Source organism: Phalacrocorax aristotelis, chromosome 2 (assembly GCF_949628215.1).
Source record: "Phalacrocorax aristotelis chromosome 2, bGulAri2.1, whole genome shotgun sequence".
In the NCBI taxonomy this organism is placed as follows: Eukaryota; Metazoa; Chordata; class Aves; order Suliformes; family Phalacrocoracidae; genus Phalacrocorax; species Phalacrocorax aristotelis.
The window spans coordinates 25,687,611-25,705,156 of record NC_134277.1 but is presented as its reverse complement, the minus strand read 5'-3'; the positions used below and the strand labels follow the sequence as shown (position 1 = coordinate 25,705,156).

General features: G+C 40.8%; 1 protein-coding gene across 2 annotated transcripts in view; it reads right to left on the bottom strand.

The window, feature by feature from the left end:
• Positions 1–2,949: 2,949 nt before the first annotated feature.
• The window catches only part of CDK14 (cyclin dependent kinase 14), a 325,979-nt gene continuing 311,382 nt past the window's right edge, over positions 2,950–17,546 (bottom strand). For both annotated transcript variants that reach the window (XM_075082795.1, XM_075082798.1), the window contains one exon: positions 2,950–7,193. The gene's annotated coding sequence lies outside the window, so the exon portion shown is untranslated. The remainder of the gene's footprint in view (positions 7,194–17,546) is intronic.

Sequence of the window (17,546 nt, the reverse complement as noted above, 5' to 3'; positions counted from 1 at the left end):
GAAGAACATCTGAGATGGTCTCTGAAGAGTTTGACATCTCCCGATGCAGCCAAGCAGCAGTTCATGTTTACAGTATTTCCCAGCAAAGCCAACTTGATGGTACATGCAATTTCTCCTGCTCCACGCTGACATGATGCCGGGCATTTGGTCAGCGAACAACTCTTCACAGTCCTATTAGACCACAACACTTTGTCAAGTCATGAACCGGTACCTTTCCATCTGCCTATACAGTGAAACATCACTTGTTTTGAACATAGAAGTTACACTTCTTTGGTTTTGTGATAAACTATTCTAAAAAAGTATCTTGAATGCTCAGTCTTCACCAAACACCAAGTGAAATACTCTCTTGGGTGCTTGTGCTCATGTAAAGCTTTAAAAATAGAGAACTGAATCTGTGCCTTGTTTTTTGGGGGTCTTTTTTTTTTCCTTCTACAAAATATGGATCTTTACATATATACAGTATATCCCAGGGCTGTGTGTACAGTTCATTTCATTAATGCATGAATATCTCTGAGCTCCTCAGGTGGAAGCTGGGGGCAAACTATTATAATTAGCTGGATTGTAAGATGAACACCTACCCTTTTGAAACCTACGCCATAGTCCTAATTCCAGTTGAAAGGTGAGGTTGAAATATTTCTATGATATCATAAATCTTCTTAGGCCTCAAGACTTTCCTAGGGTATGTAGCACTGCAGTATCTTGTTGTATAGCACTTAAATCTGTCACGTGTTTTATGTGAATCTCTGTATCGGTTGTTGGAAAATTAATCTGAAAACATGTTTAGCAGTTCTTTCAAGGTAATACAGCCCCAACAATCACTGCTGGGCCCTTTGGGAAACAGGAGAAAAAGAAAAGAAAATTTTTTTTGGAATCACTTTCTTTCACCCAACTCAGTATCAGCCAGCACAGGCAATAACAAAGGGGCTGCAGGACTGCTCTCAGCTATTATTGTGCCTGGCTCGCTCTCAGCATGACTCACTGCAGACAATATATAACACCACTCGCAAGGGGAATGAACAGTAAATACTTGGCCCTGGATTTTTTTTTTTTAATCTCTTCAGGTTTTTTTCTCTGATTTGTATCCCTTTATCCTCGCCCATGTGCTATATAAGCTTCTCAAATCTAATGTCCGTAACACCACCCCCCACTGGTAGCAGCAAGCCCTTCCGCTGCTGTAGGGTTTACCGTGCAGAGGTTTACAAGGAGAGGCATTATTTAGAAACTGTATGTGTTAACCTAGTGGCACAAGGTTGCTCAACACCTTCCCTCTGGTTTTTCTTTTCTCGGGGGAGGGATGGCTGCTATTCTAGTTAAGTGCATCTCTTGCTTTGCTGTAGCAGCCAGGCTAGTTTAGGAAGAAAACCTTGGGGCTAGACAGGCTAGGAGTGCAGCCAAGGGGGTCAGGAGACGGCTTTAAGGATTACACTACATAATTAAAAGCTCACTCTGAATTTGCTTCCTGGTACCCAGTGCTCAAACATACAAACCTTTTTAGGTAATAATTCTTAGTCCTCATTTGTATCTGAGAGATTTGTAGGTTAAAGTTGCCACACAAGTAGTGAGTCAGGAATACCAAACAAATCAGATCCTCAGCTGAAAGCACAAATTATTCATCTAGACTACGAAAAGGCAACGCCTTCCTAAATTTGCCCTAGCCAGTGAGAACAGGGGCTAAAATAGAAATAGATGAAGATGCACGTGTTTCCTTGGTTTGGTTTTGTGCAATGCCCTCTGGGTGCAGCTGATGTAATTTTGCAGTAGCTTTCCAGATTTAAAAGTGGGGATTCTTCTCTTTGCCATCAGAACTGGTCCAGAACATGATTCTACCAGGTAAAACCTGGGACACTGAAGACCCACAATCAAGCCTATATTGTGATAACTCTAAGGAAGACTATTTTATCTTCAATTATTCCTAATCAGCTAGAGCCAAGACCAGAATTTAAGTCCTCCGTTATCGATATTCTAGGCTAGTGGCTTCCCCATCAGCCTAGAGAGTACAAACACTTGCTCTCCTGCCACCCCCTATCCCAGAGCAAAATGATGTTAAAACCAACAGATTCCTATAGATTCCTGCATTTGCTGAAACAGCATATTCTGACATTTCAGTCAAATATTCTAACCAAGTCTATGCAAGCTGCATCGATTTAGCTTTGATAGTCTAAAAATAGGTCCTAGCAAGATGCTGGTACCAAAAAAGCTAGAAGCAATGGAAAGGAGGAGAAAATACTGAAGGCACATATTGATTATATTCAGTGTGCTTGAACACTTGCCTATCTCATGCTATAATGCACAAATAAATAAACAGGTTAAGAATCCAAGCATCACATACTCACTGATTGAGATAACTAACCAGGTATAAGCAGGTGCAAATTATACTCCCGTATCAAAGTTGTGAAGAACGCATATCATATGTTTAGCCTGATATTCCACCAGAATTATCAGGTTTCTATTTCAAGAGAAGTTGCAGTAAACCAGAGTTTATTCTCCATACAATGAGATAGTTAAATCAGGGTTTTATATAATGATTAGTAAATCAGACCTGGGCTTTTTTTTTTTTTTTTTTTTGCCAGAAAACTGGCCCTTCTACTACTTCGATTAAATCCCAGTATACTGTAAATATGTGCCTATGTCCCTTGTCACACAAATAACAAAATGGAAAGAGACACCGAATAATTAACTTACTAACTAGGACAGACAGAAATGCGAAGACCCTTGCCCTGCATAGTTAGCACTGCCTTGTAGTTTCGATTAAGCTCATGTGTTTGACTGAATTGGTGCCTAATCTTTTCAACTAATTACTGTCTAGTGCCTGCCCGCTTCCAAGTACTTTTAATTCCTTAAAAATCTGTTGTTTACAACCATTTCCTTGTTCTTTTTTTCGGGAACAAAAAGTAAAAGAAAGGCTTTATTCCCTGGGTTAGGTCTAGATCACATATACGAAGGAGAAGAGAGATTCTGCTACACTTTATTCAATATGATGTTACAAGAAAACAACAGTTACAGCTGACAAACCATTACATCTTTCATAATACAGACAAATTACAAGGTGTAACAAATAATGCGACATTTATTTTACTGTACTGCTTACTATGCTGTTCTTCTGAAGTATATATATATTTAATTACATTAACAATGTTTTCATGAACTGCCCCCCCCCGTTTTTATTTGTTAAAAAAAGGACACCTCTTAGTGCACCATACCAAAATCCACGTGGAAGCTGGCAAGCAGGGATTTTGTATGCAGCACCATTGAAATGTATTTTGGGGGATGGGAATTATTAGTGCATCCTTTACTTTTAGATTTTTTGCTTATGTGAAAAATGCAAGGCAGTAGCATACAGTCACTCCGCCTAAATGCTGGTAGGGGAGAGTATTGTTATGCTCAGTAATGCAACGTGATTCTGTTTGTATGGGGTGTCTGCATTTTTCTCCCCAGTCTGTACAGCCTAAACATTTTATATAACAAAGATTACAAACCCAGTAATATTCACAGATGAATATTTTGTAAATGAGCATACCAGAGCATCGACTACACATTTGGCTGTGTGCACTGACACAGAGCACACGGGTGTACGTCACCCACCAGTCCACTGGGAATTTACTATCCTACCTTCTTTCCCCAGGAGTCTGAAGTGCAGAACCCTGCACACCAGAGGAAGCGGAAACCCCAGTGCCTCTGTCTACTGCAGATGGATTTTTCAGTGTTGCATGTACTGACGACTTACCCAAAACCATGGTTCTGATTAAAAACAATAGTGAGAATTAAAAGGACCCAACTGATCCGGGACACCATACAGTCATGTAATGTCAGCACTATTGGAGTGTCCAGACTGCTGCGGTGCCTGCTGGGTGTGGATTAGAGCTGATCTGAACACAGCAGGAGAGAGGACTAAGCCATCTCCAGCTGGTTGACTTGTAAAGTCAGGTTCTGTGAACTCGAACTTGTAAGGAATCTCTGTGTTGTGCAGACCATCTCTATCACCGTCTTCCTTTCCCTGTTCACTTAATATTAGATCTCAGAGTTAGAACATGTCGTCCCATTTTTGTCTGCCTACTACACCTGCTGCCCTGTGGCTGCTCTCCCCCCTTGCAGCAGAGCCACATCCTCTCAGTATCATCAGGAAGGGTCTACTGGGGATCAGCCAAGCAGTAGGAAAATGAAAGTTACGCTGCTGCCGGCTATTGACTCTGGGCGAGTCCCACAGTTTCTCATGGACTGTGACCCTGAGACTACTGGTCACTTAAGCCCATTTTTTACTATTGATGGCATGAAACACCATGTTCCTGGCACCCGCAGTGCTTCTGGAAGGCAAGGCCACTTTTTCTTGCCCCTTTGGAGATTCTGCAGGGAACCAATTTGGGAAGGATGAGAGAAAAAGAGGGTAACACTACTGATCTTTGCTGAAGCTGTTTCAAGAGCACCAAGGCGGTTTAAACAGTCCATTCCACAACACTGAGAAGAGCTATGGGGAAAACGCCACTTCTGCAAGATGCTGGAGAGGCAGTCGGGGGGGTCCTAACTGACGGGTGTCAATCAGGTTAACCATGCAGGTAAGGGCTCTGCTGGAAGGACAAAGGGGGAATAAGGCTGTACCATCTGTTCCCTGGACAAAGGTGCTTCTGCTTTCTCAAAAAACCCTGATGTTTCCCAGCAGATTTGATGTTCCAGAAGAACAATTTGCAGTGTTGATGCGAATGACACCAGCTTGCTGAGCCCAGGTCCCCTCGGTGCCGGGAGAACATCCCCAGGGCCCAGAGCATCTGTGGGAGAGCAGCAAACCCGCGTCACCGCAGGCAATCAGGGCACCTGGGAAGTAGGTGCATAAGTAAGAGATCCTGGTCACTCCTTAATTGATCGGTAGCCGAGATAACCTCATTACTGCTGAAAATCCAGTTACTGTTTAGGAACCTAGAAATTTATGCACTCTCCTTCGGGCAATTGAGTTTGAAGATTTTTGGACCAACTTTATTCCAGTGGTTGCTTAAAAGTGGGAATGGGGCAGAGAAGATAATCTCACGTGCATGTGTGTGTACACACACACACGTGCGTGCACGCACACACATACCTTAAGCAAACACTGTACATGAGTCACTACGGATAGTAATGTGCTAGGCTTGTGGGAACAGTTGGGGAATTACTCTCTATATTAAACCTTCAGATGTTCAGCTGAGCAGCATAATTGCTTGCCTCCCAATTTAAGCTGCCAAGTAGATGCGTCTATGAAACTACCCTTATATTCCTAATTGAAATATTTTGTTACATTTTCAAAAATTCTTCAGATTTTTGCAGCAATTTTTTTTCTAAAAATAGCTAATTTTAATCATCAAACTGCACACGATTTAAGTAGCAAAGATAATGTATAAAAGACTTTTCTCTTACAAAAAAAAAGAAACATGAAACCCAAAAAAAACACGTCTAAGGCAGTTTCAGTCTGTGATAAATTCAAAAGTTCAGTGGTCACTTTTCCCCCCTCATAAACACAGGGGAAATACTCTAGTAAGTTCTAAATAGGATTGTGACTGAAAGTGGCTTTCAGATGGCTTTTACCAGATCCTGAAACAGAGATGTCATTGGGGAAAATTGTCTTTTAATGGCTGTGCAAATATTGAGAATATTTCCATGGTTCAGCTCTTTGAAAGCGTAGACTCGTATCCTAGTTCATTAAGAGGCCTTTTGTAGCTACTTGTGCATTCAAGGATTTGCTTTACTGGGTGCTTTTTTTTCTTATTAAACACCGCTGGAGTTTAATAAGATGGCAGTAGCACAAATCCTTTCCCCCTCCTTTTAAACACTGAAAGCTAACCAAAGTGTTACCACACTTCTTAAAGATGCAATTCAATGCATCCAGCAAGCAAAGGATGTCAAATTTCTGTGTAGAGTAATATTGCCTAGCAAGCGTTTGTGTCCAAGCAGGACTATAACTCATCAGTGGGTTTTGCACCATACCCTGCCCTCCCTGAATGCAAAGCATTTCATATGGTCAGGGCAGTTTTATCACACCCCTGAACACAATGTTCTCCCCAGCCAAAATGTAGCAGGGGCTTCCTTTTCTAAAATCACACAATTTTGTTTCTTGCAAAGTTTGCAGTTGAATGATTCATTGAGAAAAGCTACCTAAAGACACAGTACCTGGTAGTGCCTTCCAATCAGCTCAGAATACCTATGGAAAATAACCTGAAAGGTGCTTTGGTGTGGAACAGCAAACAGTCTGGGATAGGGAAAATTCTCCACTTTGCTTTCTGTGCAGCAAAGTAACACAGCTAGATTTAATGGCTCATTCAACAAAAATTTTTCTGTACTTTAGTATCTGCCTTGAATTAAACAGAACCGCTTCATCATCTCTGTTTTCAAGAAAACATTCCAAAAGGTAAATAGTGTGAGGAAAAACACAGAGATGTTAGCCAAGACCCATAAAAGAAATAAATATTCTTAAAGGGAAGAAAACCATAAAGAATTCATTGTGTATCTGTCAGCTGCATACATCTCATCGTTTTTCTTTGTCTTTCTCACAGGCCTATTTTGAGAACTGGCATGCTACGTAGCCTAAGCAGAGTAACCAAATTCAGAGTACTGAAGTAAACATGCAATTATTGCCATGTTTTTAAAATGGATATGAATGGTCTGAGGAGATAATGAAAAAGAAATAACCCAACAACACTTCAGGAATAGTGGCAAGGTTCTGTAATTGTCAGCCGATCCAACAAGTTGGGCTTGCTCTGGCAGAAATAGTCATTCCATTGGCTGCAAAATATGCACGACTCTCAAAGAAAACACACAGTCCTTTATGCCACCGTTGGCTTTTTTTGTACAGTCATTACTGAAGAAGTGTGAACACCAAATGTGTTGTCTTAATGTGTTTAAGACATTGCTGGTGAAAGCATAAAAATCCTTACAAAGATGCAGCGCTGCAGTGGAAAATCAAACAAAACCAAACACAAAAGACTGAAAGAGTACATGCCATGTATCAGTAAGCAAAAGCTTAATCTTCACATAGTTCTCTGAAATCACAAGGTATCCAAATGCGTGCAAGGTTTTAAATAAATTGCAGGGGAAAAACAGGGTCTTGCCAGCTTCAATTTTCTTTTGAATGAAATCCACCACAGAAAAAGAAAGGAAACAGGCCGTGGTTCCTTCCTCGTGTTGGCCTCCTCATTAGGTTTTTGTTTCCCTCCTCCAAACTGGTAAATTTAATCCTGTAAGGAAACAATATAAATTACAATAAGCCTCATGGATTGCATGTTTTAATGATTTTTTTACTTAGGAAAAAATAGGTTAGTCCAAAGCTGGTTACGAAGACACCGTCTCAGAGCAAAGGACAGGCTTCCAAAGCACTTTTAGAGCTGGCACCTCAAGAGCACCGATGTTTTCACGGTGGTTGCCTAAGTGAGATGTGTTAATCTATATTCACGTATCTCTGCCCCAAGTGCTAATCTTCAGAGGAGCCATCAGCACTCACATTCTCCATGGAAATTATAGGCAGCCATAAACAGACAGCTGGCTCTTCTAAAGCCGGTCACACCCTGTCAATGCAAAGGAAGGTTGGCACAGCTTCAGGAGCTCACAAGCTCTTTTTGCCCCCTTTCTCGTGGAGTCCCCAGAGATCACCTTCTCAGCAATGCTTGCAACTAGTTTATGAAACATTCTCCTCAGGTTTGCTTCCTAAGAGTTGAAGAACCTCAGGGCTTGTCATGAACATGTCTGCAAACACAGCCAGATCATGGAGCTCCTCGTTGCACCGCATTTACACATATTCACCTTTATTTTGGTGTTTTTCTATTAATAGGCAGATAACGAAACCCTCTCTTTCATATATAGAAAGTAAACATTGTATCAATAGCTTTGCTTAACGCTGTTTTTCACACTGCTGATGATTCCCATTTGTGCAGGCTCAAAGCAGTGACTGGACTTGCAAGAAGGTATCACAGTGTTTTTGAGAACTACACAAAACAGGAGGCAGGCTGAGGATGTGGGAAGCGTTACTTTAAAACAAAGCATCCAGCAACTGCAAGAAGAGCCAGGTGAAGGCTAAATGAAGGCTAGATGGACTGGAGCCATTGGAAGGATTTTATAATTAGCGTATTTAACTCCTAATAAATGTCCAAGTAGAAGTCTATGCCAAGTAATAAAGTGACACTTTCTAAGAAATCCTGTAGCTTTCTAAAGTTCAAAATATATTTGTTTTACATGGTTCTTCAAGACCAAGGACTGTAACTATGGACCGACTACATTTCTAAAATGTAGTTGCAGGAAGACAGTCAGATACGGAGGAATTTTAGCACTTAAGAAAAAGAATGCTGAACTCTTCATTGAGCACGGAACTGGTTTGTATTAGCATGTCCTAAAACTATTTAAATCAAACTGGGTGCAGGTGCCAGCGAATCTAGCCTAGCCCTCATTTCAAAAGCAGGAGAAAAACAAGGCATCAGTTTTGAACTGCGGTTTCAAGCATAAAATTTTAATTGTGGCTTTCATCAAAACACCCTAATCTCTACACAACATCTAACTTCCATAATTTCCAGGGTTCCTGTCGTGGCTCTTGAGAGCTCTTCTTCTGCCCTTTAAGCACCAGAATACCTGAATTGGATTAACAAAAGCCTGTTCTTAATGATGCGTGGCAGCATCTTGGGCCCTCTTGGAGCTTGGTCTACCACCTCTTGAGTGCTGCTTGGGTTGTTTCCTAAGCGCCTCTGGAATTTGTGTGGAATGTCTATTCCACATGAAAGTCCCACTTTCCCCAGGGTCTAGGAGCTTGGCAGAAGTGCCAATAAATCTTTTTTCAAGGAATACATTAGAGTTGACCCATTTAGTTTACCCTTCATAGGCTTAATAAGAAAAGCAGTATCTGGGACATGCAGAGATTCACAACTGCATAGTGGTGCCACACTGATGACCATATTCCCCAAATCCCACGTTCCCCTTCCTTATAAAACACTTTTAGGGATGACCTCTTTTGAGCTCCTCCTTATAAAGAAGTGACAAGACTCCCAAGCTCCTTCCAACGTTGAGCTTGAGTTTTACCCCACCACCACCCACGCGACAGCTGTGGAAGGTGGGCTTGCACTTTGGCAGCCACATCTGCCCAGGCACAGAACAGCTGGCCTGATTTCACGCTAAGACCAAATTGCTGGAGTTGCAGAGACTGGCACAAGCAGCAGGGACATCTAGGACAGGTAACAAAATGATCTGGATAGAAAAGCCTCTGGATGGAGGCTTTTCCAGGAGTTACCAAATTGCTCAAATTTGAGAATGACTGCAATTACATTAATTACGCAGAACTTTTCCTTTCTGTCAGTGGTCCTCAGGACAGTTTCTAAAGGAGGGGAGCATAACGCTTCTTCAAGGGCTGTGCTACCATTTCCCAGTGACAGTACCACATTTTCTGGCTTCAAGTTTGGCTCTGTAGGGAAAGCTGATGACAAGTTCTCCAGGGCAGAGCCTGAGCCTGTGAAATGGGGAATACCTTCATCAGAAGCTTAGCACTTCCAGAATCAAGACCTAGAACATTAAAAGCTTCCTTGGAAATGAACAAACTGACAGCTGCTACCATTTAACACAGGGAAAAAGTAAACTTTGCATACTGGCAACCACTGGCAGCACCAATGCAGACCAAGGGCAGAATACACAGGGCTAGGAAAGGGTAGCAGAGGTTATGTAAATGTGCATGGGAGATTGCAAAGTTTTTTGCTGAACCCCATTTGTTTTCCTGCTCCAGCTCAGTATAAGGCAGCTGACAGTTTTATGATCACAACTTCACCAGCTCCAGCTTTGATGGGTCCTGCTATGCCAGAGCTGCACCTGGGGTGACTGGTTTCCTGGGAAGCCAAGACCCTGCGGAACGGTATGGTGGGCAACACCACCTCCCACCTTCTGCACAGGCTCAAGATGTAGTCTAGATCAAGAAGTGGACTCCCTGGAAGAAAAGGTAATTTGATGCCACATTTCCCCAGTGGTTCTGGCTGGAGAAAGCTAGAAGGCACAGTGCAACTGGAACCAGGGAGTGGCTGTTGGCACAATCTCTCTGAAGCTGTGTTGAAATGCTCTGCCTGCCCAGTTTGGGAAGCCAGTGCGCATGACAGCTCCCTGCCGCTCGGACCAGTACCCTAATGGCCAGGTTGTTCTGAGGCTGAACCCTTAGTTTTGGCTGCCGAGACAATTCCACTGTGTATAAAAACCTTACATGATCTCTGACACAGTAAACAAGCCTGGTGGTTAAGAATGTATATGCTGGGAATAGATAATGTTTGCATCTGAATCCCTAACTCACTGAATGTTTATTGTTGATTCAAAGTGGAGTCAACAGGTGAAATCCCTTCCCTTGGCCATGGAATGCCCTTGTGGAGTGCCAGCCTTCTCCTGAGCAATGGGGAACAGAGCTCTACCTATCCTGAGGCAGAGGAAGAAACTGAACACCGATATGCCACTTTGCAGGGGAGCGCTGTAATCGCTGTGCTGTGGGACAGGAAACCTTCTCTTCATTTTGATTTTGTTTAAATTGGGACACATTCTGTCACATCAGACAGACACCTCCCTTAAACTGGAGGAAGAGCAGGGCGTCTCTTTGTCCACAGCAGAAAATCCACAATAAAACCAACATGAAATTTTAGATTAGTGTGAACCAATTGTTTTATTAAAAAAGCATTGTTTCTTCAGTGGGGCTCTTGAACTGAAATATGAGTTGTTCACACAACCAAGACCTGAGGCAGGGCTCTCTACACAGTGCTGCCATTCAGTTCCCAGACGGCTTAGTATTCAATGTTTGCATTTTTTAAGATCTATTCTAGAAATAGCCGTGCTTAGAATTTAATACATTTTCCTGATCACACAAATCAAAGTTTTGCCTGGTGACTTGGCAGATTGTGTTTATGGCCTCTGGTCACAGCTTTGCTTATAAAAGCGTAAATTGTTAAATGGAATATTTACAACTTGTGATTTCCCAAGAGCAAAATAGGGTTCTTTCAGATCTCTTTAAAAAACAACAACAACAACAAAAAGTGAAATGTAACAGACTGCCTTAAAAATGAAGTTGTACTTTTTCAGCAATGGTCCAGGTAATTTTGGTTTTCATGACATCTCTACTAATTCTAATAGAACATTACAAGCAAGTAAATTATGTGCTTGAAATATCAAGTGACCTAAATCAAGTAACTCAATTGTATGTTTATTATCTGGAGAAATCATCTGCTACATACATCCTGTTTGTCCCAGATCCCAAATGGGATAAAATAAGGTGTTAACCCATCTTAAAAATGGCAGAGGCCAACTTCAGAATGCAGAAGCTGTTGATGTAAGAGTGGTTCTAGGAAGGGATACTAAAGCTTGTAATTTAAACATTAATCATGCTCTCGAGACATGAGCAGAGGAGGGTGACTAAATCCCAAATATTTTTCTGTATTTTAATTAGCAAAAGAATGTTCTTTCCTTTAAAAATGCAAATCACCAGTTCACTACATGCTCCTTTTGGCAGCATCAGCATCCTTCTCTAGGTGCTTTTAATTTTGGTATAAATTATCACATAGGGCGGAGCTGTTCTCCCGCAGAGTCCTTAGCATGCAAAGCACACTCAGAGTGCAGGTCTATTTATGTTGCAGCTGATTTAGCATTATTACAAAAGTATTCATTCTACAACGCCAGATTTAAAGTAAAAATGTGAGCTGACACTGGAGATACTGTATTCTCTATGAGCTGAAACATGGGGGTATTAAGCTCATCAACAATAAATTCTTTCTGCTTCTCCCTCCACCATACACATGCACACCACAGATACTGTTCATCCTCTCTAAAAAAAGTATACTATTAACAGGTGAATCTTTTCCCCACACCTTTTATTCCTAGCTTTGTTAGAGAAGTCATTTTAAAAAGCCAACCAAACATTATCAATACTATTTGCACTCGGATAATATCTACACGCAACTCGTTGCTATAAATATTAATTAATTGGATCACCAATACCCATAATGCAACTTTATTTTGACCTACATGCCCTATGAACTAGATATTTTTTGGATTCAATTTTCTTAAAACCAACTGTCAGCATCATGTGATGGAAGAGATGAAAAATGAAAATGAGCGTTCCCGCTGCGCAGGTGAGTGACCTGTGGGAGACAGCTCTGCCTGCTAGGATTTTTACACGTACCATCAGACACAGACCAATTGATTAGATCATCTTATACCCACCACCAACTAGGCTCAAGAGACTAATTAGAGAGAGTACTGCCTGCGCAGGCACCCCATTGACACCTAATTTGCTCAGCCAAAGCCTTTGGGGAGAATGTATTATCTCTGCAGCTGCACTTCATGCATTTCTGATTTGAGGCATAAGCAAGGAGTACTTCTTCACTCTTTTGAGCAAACTGAGTATATAAGCCCTTAAGTGCTAAACACAAGCAGACAAATTAAATCTGGCCAGCCTCCCATAAATTCTTTTTCCCCTCCAAATATATATACACATTTATACATATATACATGCATACACATCTTATTTTATATGTGTCTATAATATATGTGCACAAATTCAAACATAGAAAAAATGTGTACGCGTGAGTCTGAATGTGTGTGGAAAGCATGGGGACACAGAGACATTTCTATAAACATATGCTTTAAAATATGCAGTTGTCACACTGTATAAAGTGCTCTCTTTCAGAGGGAAGTTTTAATTCTGCGAGATTTAAAATAAATGTAATTGTTCTAATATATGAGAAATAAATGATGTGCAGTATTGTTAGCTCAGGCTCAGAATTACCCCATGGACAAGGCTCAGTAGACTGCTGCCTATAAAGTTGCTCTACGTATCTTCAGAGTTATTAGTTCAAAGATTATTTCAGAATATAGCCAAGCTTTGTTGAAAGATTTTCTTCGATGGACGATACCTTGTTTGTGGTTTCCCGAGGAATACTGTTCACTAAGGCTAAACACAAGATTACTAAAACTGCGTTCTGCTGGGCTTTAGTTTTATCTAGTTATCCATGCCCCAAAATACACAGAAGAGGCAAGACTTCAGGCTGTCATTAAAAATTTATTTGAAAAAAAACCCTGACACTAGAAAAACTATGATTTTTTTACCAACTGAGAAGGGTTTGAAAAATGTATTTTCTGCTATAGGCTGGCATGTGATTCCTGAACTCAAATACCTTGTAACACACAGGAAAATGGTGGATTTGCATCACTTCTAAAACAGCACTGGAACAAAATATCTTCTTCTCTGTGATGTGTCTACAAAGCATCTTTCAGGAGCTGAACGAAGCTGAATTATTACAATTTAATTTCAGCTTGTGTCAAAGCCCATGTTGACACCGTCAGTTTATAGTGCCAACTCAGGATCCCGCACTGCCGTAACTAAAGAATGAAAGAAGCCTTAGCCAAATACATGCACGTTACCTGTGTGGCCAAAACATCTGATGTAAACTCCTTTGCCAAGTACACAATGAATGTGACTTCCAATCTTTTTCCTAGGATGGGGCATAACTTAGTAAAGGGAGAACATCCTCACCTTCCTCCCCTCATATGGGCCACAGCTTTTCCAATTCACTTTACAATTCTTTAGTGATATTTAATCTAATTTAATGTTTAAAGGACACCTCTGGATTGTCTTGGCAACAGTTGGCTGTTATTCTTTCACAGACACAGCGCTGTATGGGATACTTACACATTATAATAATAACTACTATCAGTCATTGGAAGTAAACAAAGAAGTAACAAAGGATTTACTGATCCATTTTTTCCTGCTCTTTTTACCCTGTTTCTTAGTTACTGCGTTAGTATTCTTATACACACTGGATTTCCCAGACTCTGTCTTCACTGATGAAAATTGCTGTATATTCTTCTCCGCAGTCCTAACGTATGAATCATAACACAGATTGCATATGGACATGTTCCTGTTTTAAGAATTCCTCTTCCCACAAAGAATTTTTCACAGATGGACTTTGCCTCTGAGCAGAGCACCACAACTCCAAACAAAGGGATTTGTGTGTGGGAGGTGACTGCAGTTTCAGGGTGGGAGCGAGGGGATGACCCCAAAAGAAGTGAGTGGTCGACAAGAACTGTAAACTAGTGAGAAAATAAAATAAACTGGTTAAAGAAAAAGTTAGGATAGTAACACAATTATAAACTAAATGATTTTATGAGTATATGTACATTAAATAAGTGACAACCATTTAAAGGTGAGAGGTGTGTGGCACAGTGGATATAGGGCTGGAAAGCAGAAACCAAGATTTCGGCTTTGCTACTGAATGTGACCAGAGGCACTTTATCCCCCTGTAACCTCTGTTTTGTAACAGGGGCTCTGTTTTATATCCCAGCCTCTGGGTTTAGAGTGTCTCCCAGAAAGAGTGCCCAATTTTAGCTGGAGCAACCAATAGTTCAAATTACACAAATACAATTAAGTTTAACAAAAATGCAGTATTAGAACAGCTGCAAACTTTGGAAGTTGTTGAAATCCTTACTTGAACTGTGAGTTTCCCAAGTTGTACCTTCATGTACAATAAGAGTCCAAAATGAGCCCTACATCACCTACGACTTTGTAAATGCGCATCCAACAGTCCAGTGTGGGAGGCTGATTCTGAAGAGCCAAGTCTTACCCTTAAATTATACACCAGTTGCTAAGCGGCGTATATGCATATCAATAATTGCAAACCAACCGTGCATACTTTGCACACAGGTCTCTTCAAAATATTACAAGGAATTCCTTCATAGTGTGTTTTGTTAGGAAAAAAAGGAATGTAAGTCCTGACCCTCACTGTAATGTATTTTATTCACAATATTAACTTCCAATGATATTTGATAACATGATTGGTTTCACAGTTGATTTGTAGGTGTACCTTTAACTTTTGAGTGGCTGTGGTAACTTCCAAATTAGTTTTCTCTGAGTCTTTCAGCAAAAATCCTTTCCTACCCTAGCTGCCCGCAGCTGAAGTTTTTTCTTTGAGTTGAGAACAAAGTCCACAAAGACTTTTACAATTACCATTTGAATAAGGCTTCACATGAAAAATAGCCAGGACTGAATCTACTACATGTCTTCTGGTTTTTGAGAATAAAGCACAGCCCTCTGTGAGCGAGCTCTGGGAAAACTAATACTTCAGACGAAGATACTACAAAAATAGCAGTGTTATTGAGCTCAGTATAGTATGCAAGCAAAGCCATAGAAACCTTATTAGAAACAAAAAAGCAAGCTGAGGATTTTGGTACACATCAAGATCAGAAAAATATTAGTGCTACTTCTTACACCTTCCTGGCTTGTTTTTCCTTTTCCAAAGGCTTCAGGATTCAGTATATTATTTATGGTTTTAATGGCTTAAAGATTTATCTCCTCTGAAACTGAATCCCTATAAAGACATAAATTCACTCACGATTATATCATTAAAGAAACTGAAAGATGTAACTCAAAGATCTTCTAGATTTCAATGTGCAAGGAACCCAAACAAGCCCTCCCCCTTCTTTTCTTTTTCTTTTTTTTTTTTTCCTGATTAAAGTGATGTGTCTAAATTGCTCTGTTTCTCACCCAGATAACTTGCAAAAAAGCCTGCCAGAGAGGAACTGACTGAACATGAATTGGAGAAATGCTGCCTCCCTGGATCTATAATGAGAGAACCTAAACCTACAATTTTTGCCAGTGTTTGACACAATGGGATCCTTATCTCAGCTGTAGCACCAGCTTTCTACTCTGAAACAGATAAGTAAATGCTATGCCTGAAAAAAATGTGTATGTACCTTAATTAAAACATCTGAAAGAAGAAAAGGAAAAAAAAGAGAGCCTATCAGTTACGGTTGCAGAGAACTCAGAAGAGGAAATACCTGTTGGAAAACGATACACACCCATTAGTGCTCTGGTTAACAGGTCTGTTACTGGTTTGAACCCCTCTCCAGGGAAAAGGAGCACCAGGAAGTGCTGGCGAGGGATTTCCCCATTGCACTCTCTTGCCAAACCAAACAGCCAAGGGACTGGAGATTCAACCACAAGCAACTGGGTGCAAGTGAGCTGAGCTGTGATACCCTTCCACTGTGTCTCACCTTTGTGGCAGAGCCAGCTTAAGAAATTCCTGCTTCCCACAAACCTCACTCTTCCTGCTATTCCTGCCCTGCAACTTGTCCCCCTGTCACTTGCCCTGATAAAACTGTCTGTGGGACTCCCTACACACTGGATCACTAAAAGTATCAGAAGTGGGATTAGTTTTAACGTAGATCTGCTCAGCGATCCAGTTTATATCAAACTTATAAACAGTTGCATCAGCATAACTATGGGATTGGAAACTGGTAGGGAGCAAGAAGGAACTGCCTGGATCTAGGCACAAATTGATCATGCTGGTTTTGCCTGCACAGACAAAAATGTGGAATTACATCCTTATTTTTCATCAACAGCAGTTCCCCAGTGCATTACTCATAACAAAGCTTCACTTTCTAAAGTCTGAAGCCAATTCCCAATTCACAAATGGCTAATTATTTTCAGGTATCCAGAAACACAGTGAAATCTGCCTTAGCTGGCCACTTAAGGGAGCAGACAGAAGTTGTCGCATAATGACCTACTAATTAAAAAGGAAGAAAACCATACTCAAAAGATCTGGGAATACCCGTAAGATTGCCTAATAAGGATAATCTCCTGTACATGTTTCAAGGGAGCAGCAAACAAGAGATGGCTGAGAGCCCATGCCTCTAACTGGAAGTTCCTTGGATTTTTTTGGTGGGTTTTCATTTTTTTAGCAATAAAAATATGTTGGCCTGCCAACATATCAAGGAGATGTTTAGTGTGTTAACAGCTTGTGAAACTTCAAGTCATATTTAACCAGAGTTCAGAAACTTCAAAAGGACAGAAAAGCTTCAGATTCTTTATAGGTCTGTATCTAGCTTTGAATGAAGAATACAGCCCTGGAGTTCGGGGGGAGCAGATCAACTCTGCCCCAATCCAAATATCATGAATGAAACTTATTGACTGCCAGTCTCAGGACTGATGGTTTCTGCTATATACAGTACTATTTATCAACTCGAACCTAAGCATATTTCTTCTGCCTGAAGCACAACAGCTCACCAACTCAAAAGCCAAATGAGATGATGTGTCTGACCATCTCCCTCCTCTTCTCCCCCCACCATCTAATGCAATGACAACTAAATAAATTCAGAGAACTTATTTGGAAATTTATTCATTTTTCCCTGTCATGGTTTTTATGCCCAAAACAAAATCTGATGGAGAAAATGACATACGATAGACTAAATGCCTGCCGGATGACTCATTAGCATTCACCACCTCCTGAAAATTAAGCACTGCCTCATGCAAAGATTAAAGTATCCACAGGTACTTAAAAATAGGACATTCTGTATACATGTGATTGTTAATATTAGCCAAGTTACTTGTTGAGAGGTAAATGCTCTACGAACAAATTTAGTGCTTCTAGTGTAATCAGTGCAAAGTAGCTATGGGATAGTCGAGATGGGTGTGGACCATTTTGCTAGTTGGCTTACAGAAACAAAGATTCCTTGGAACTTAAAGATACTGCTGCAAGTGATCACAACACTATATACTACCTTCCTCCCCACAGACAAATGCTAAACATTAAGAAAAC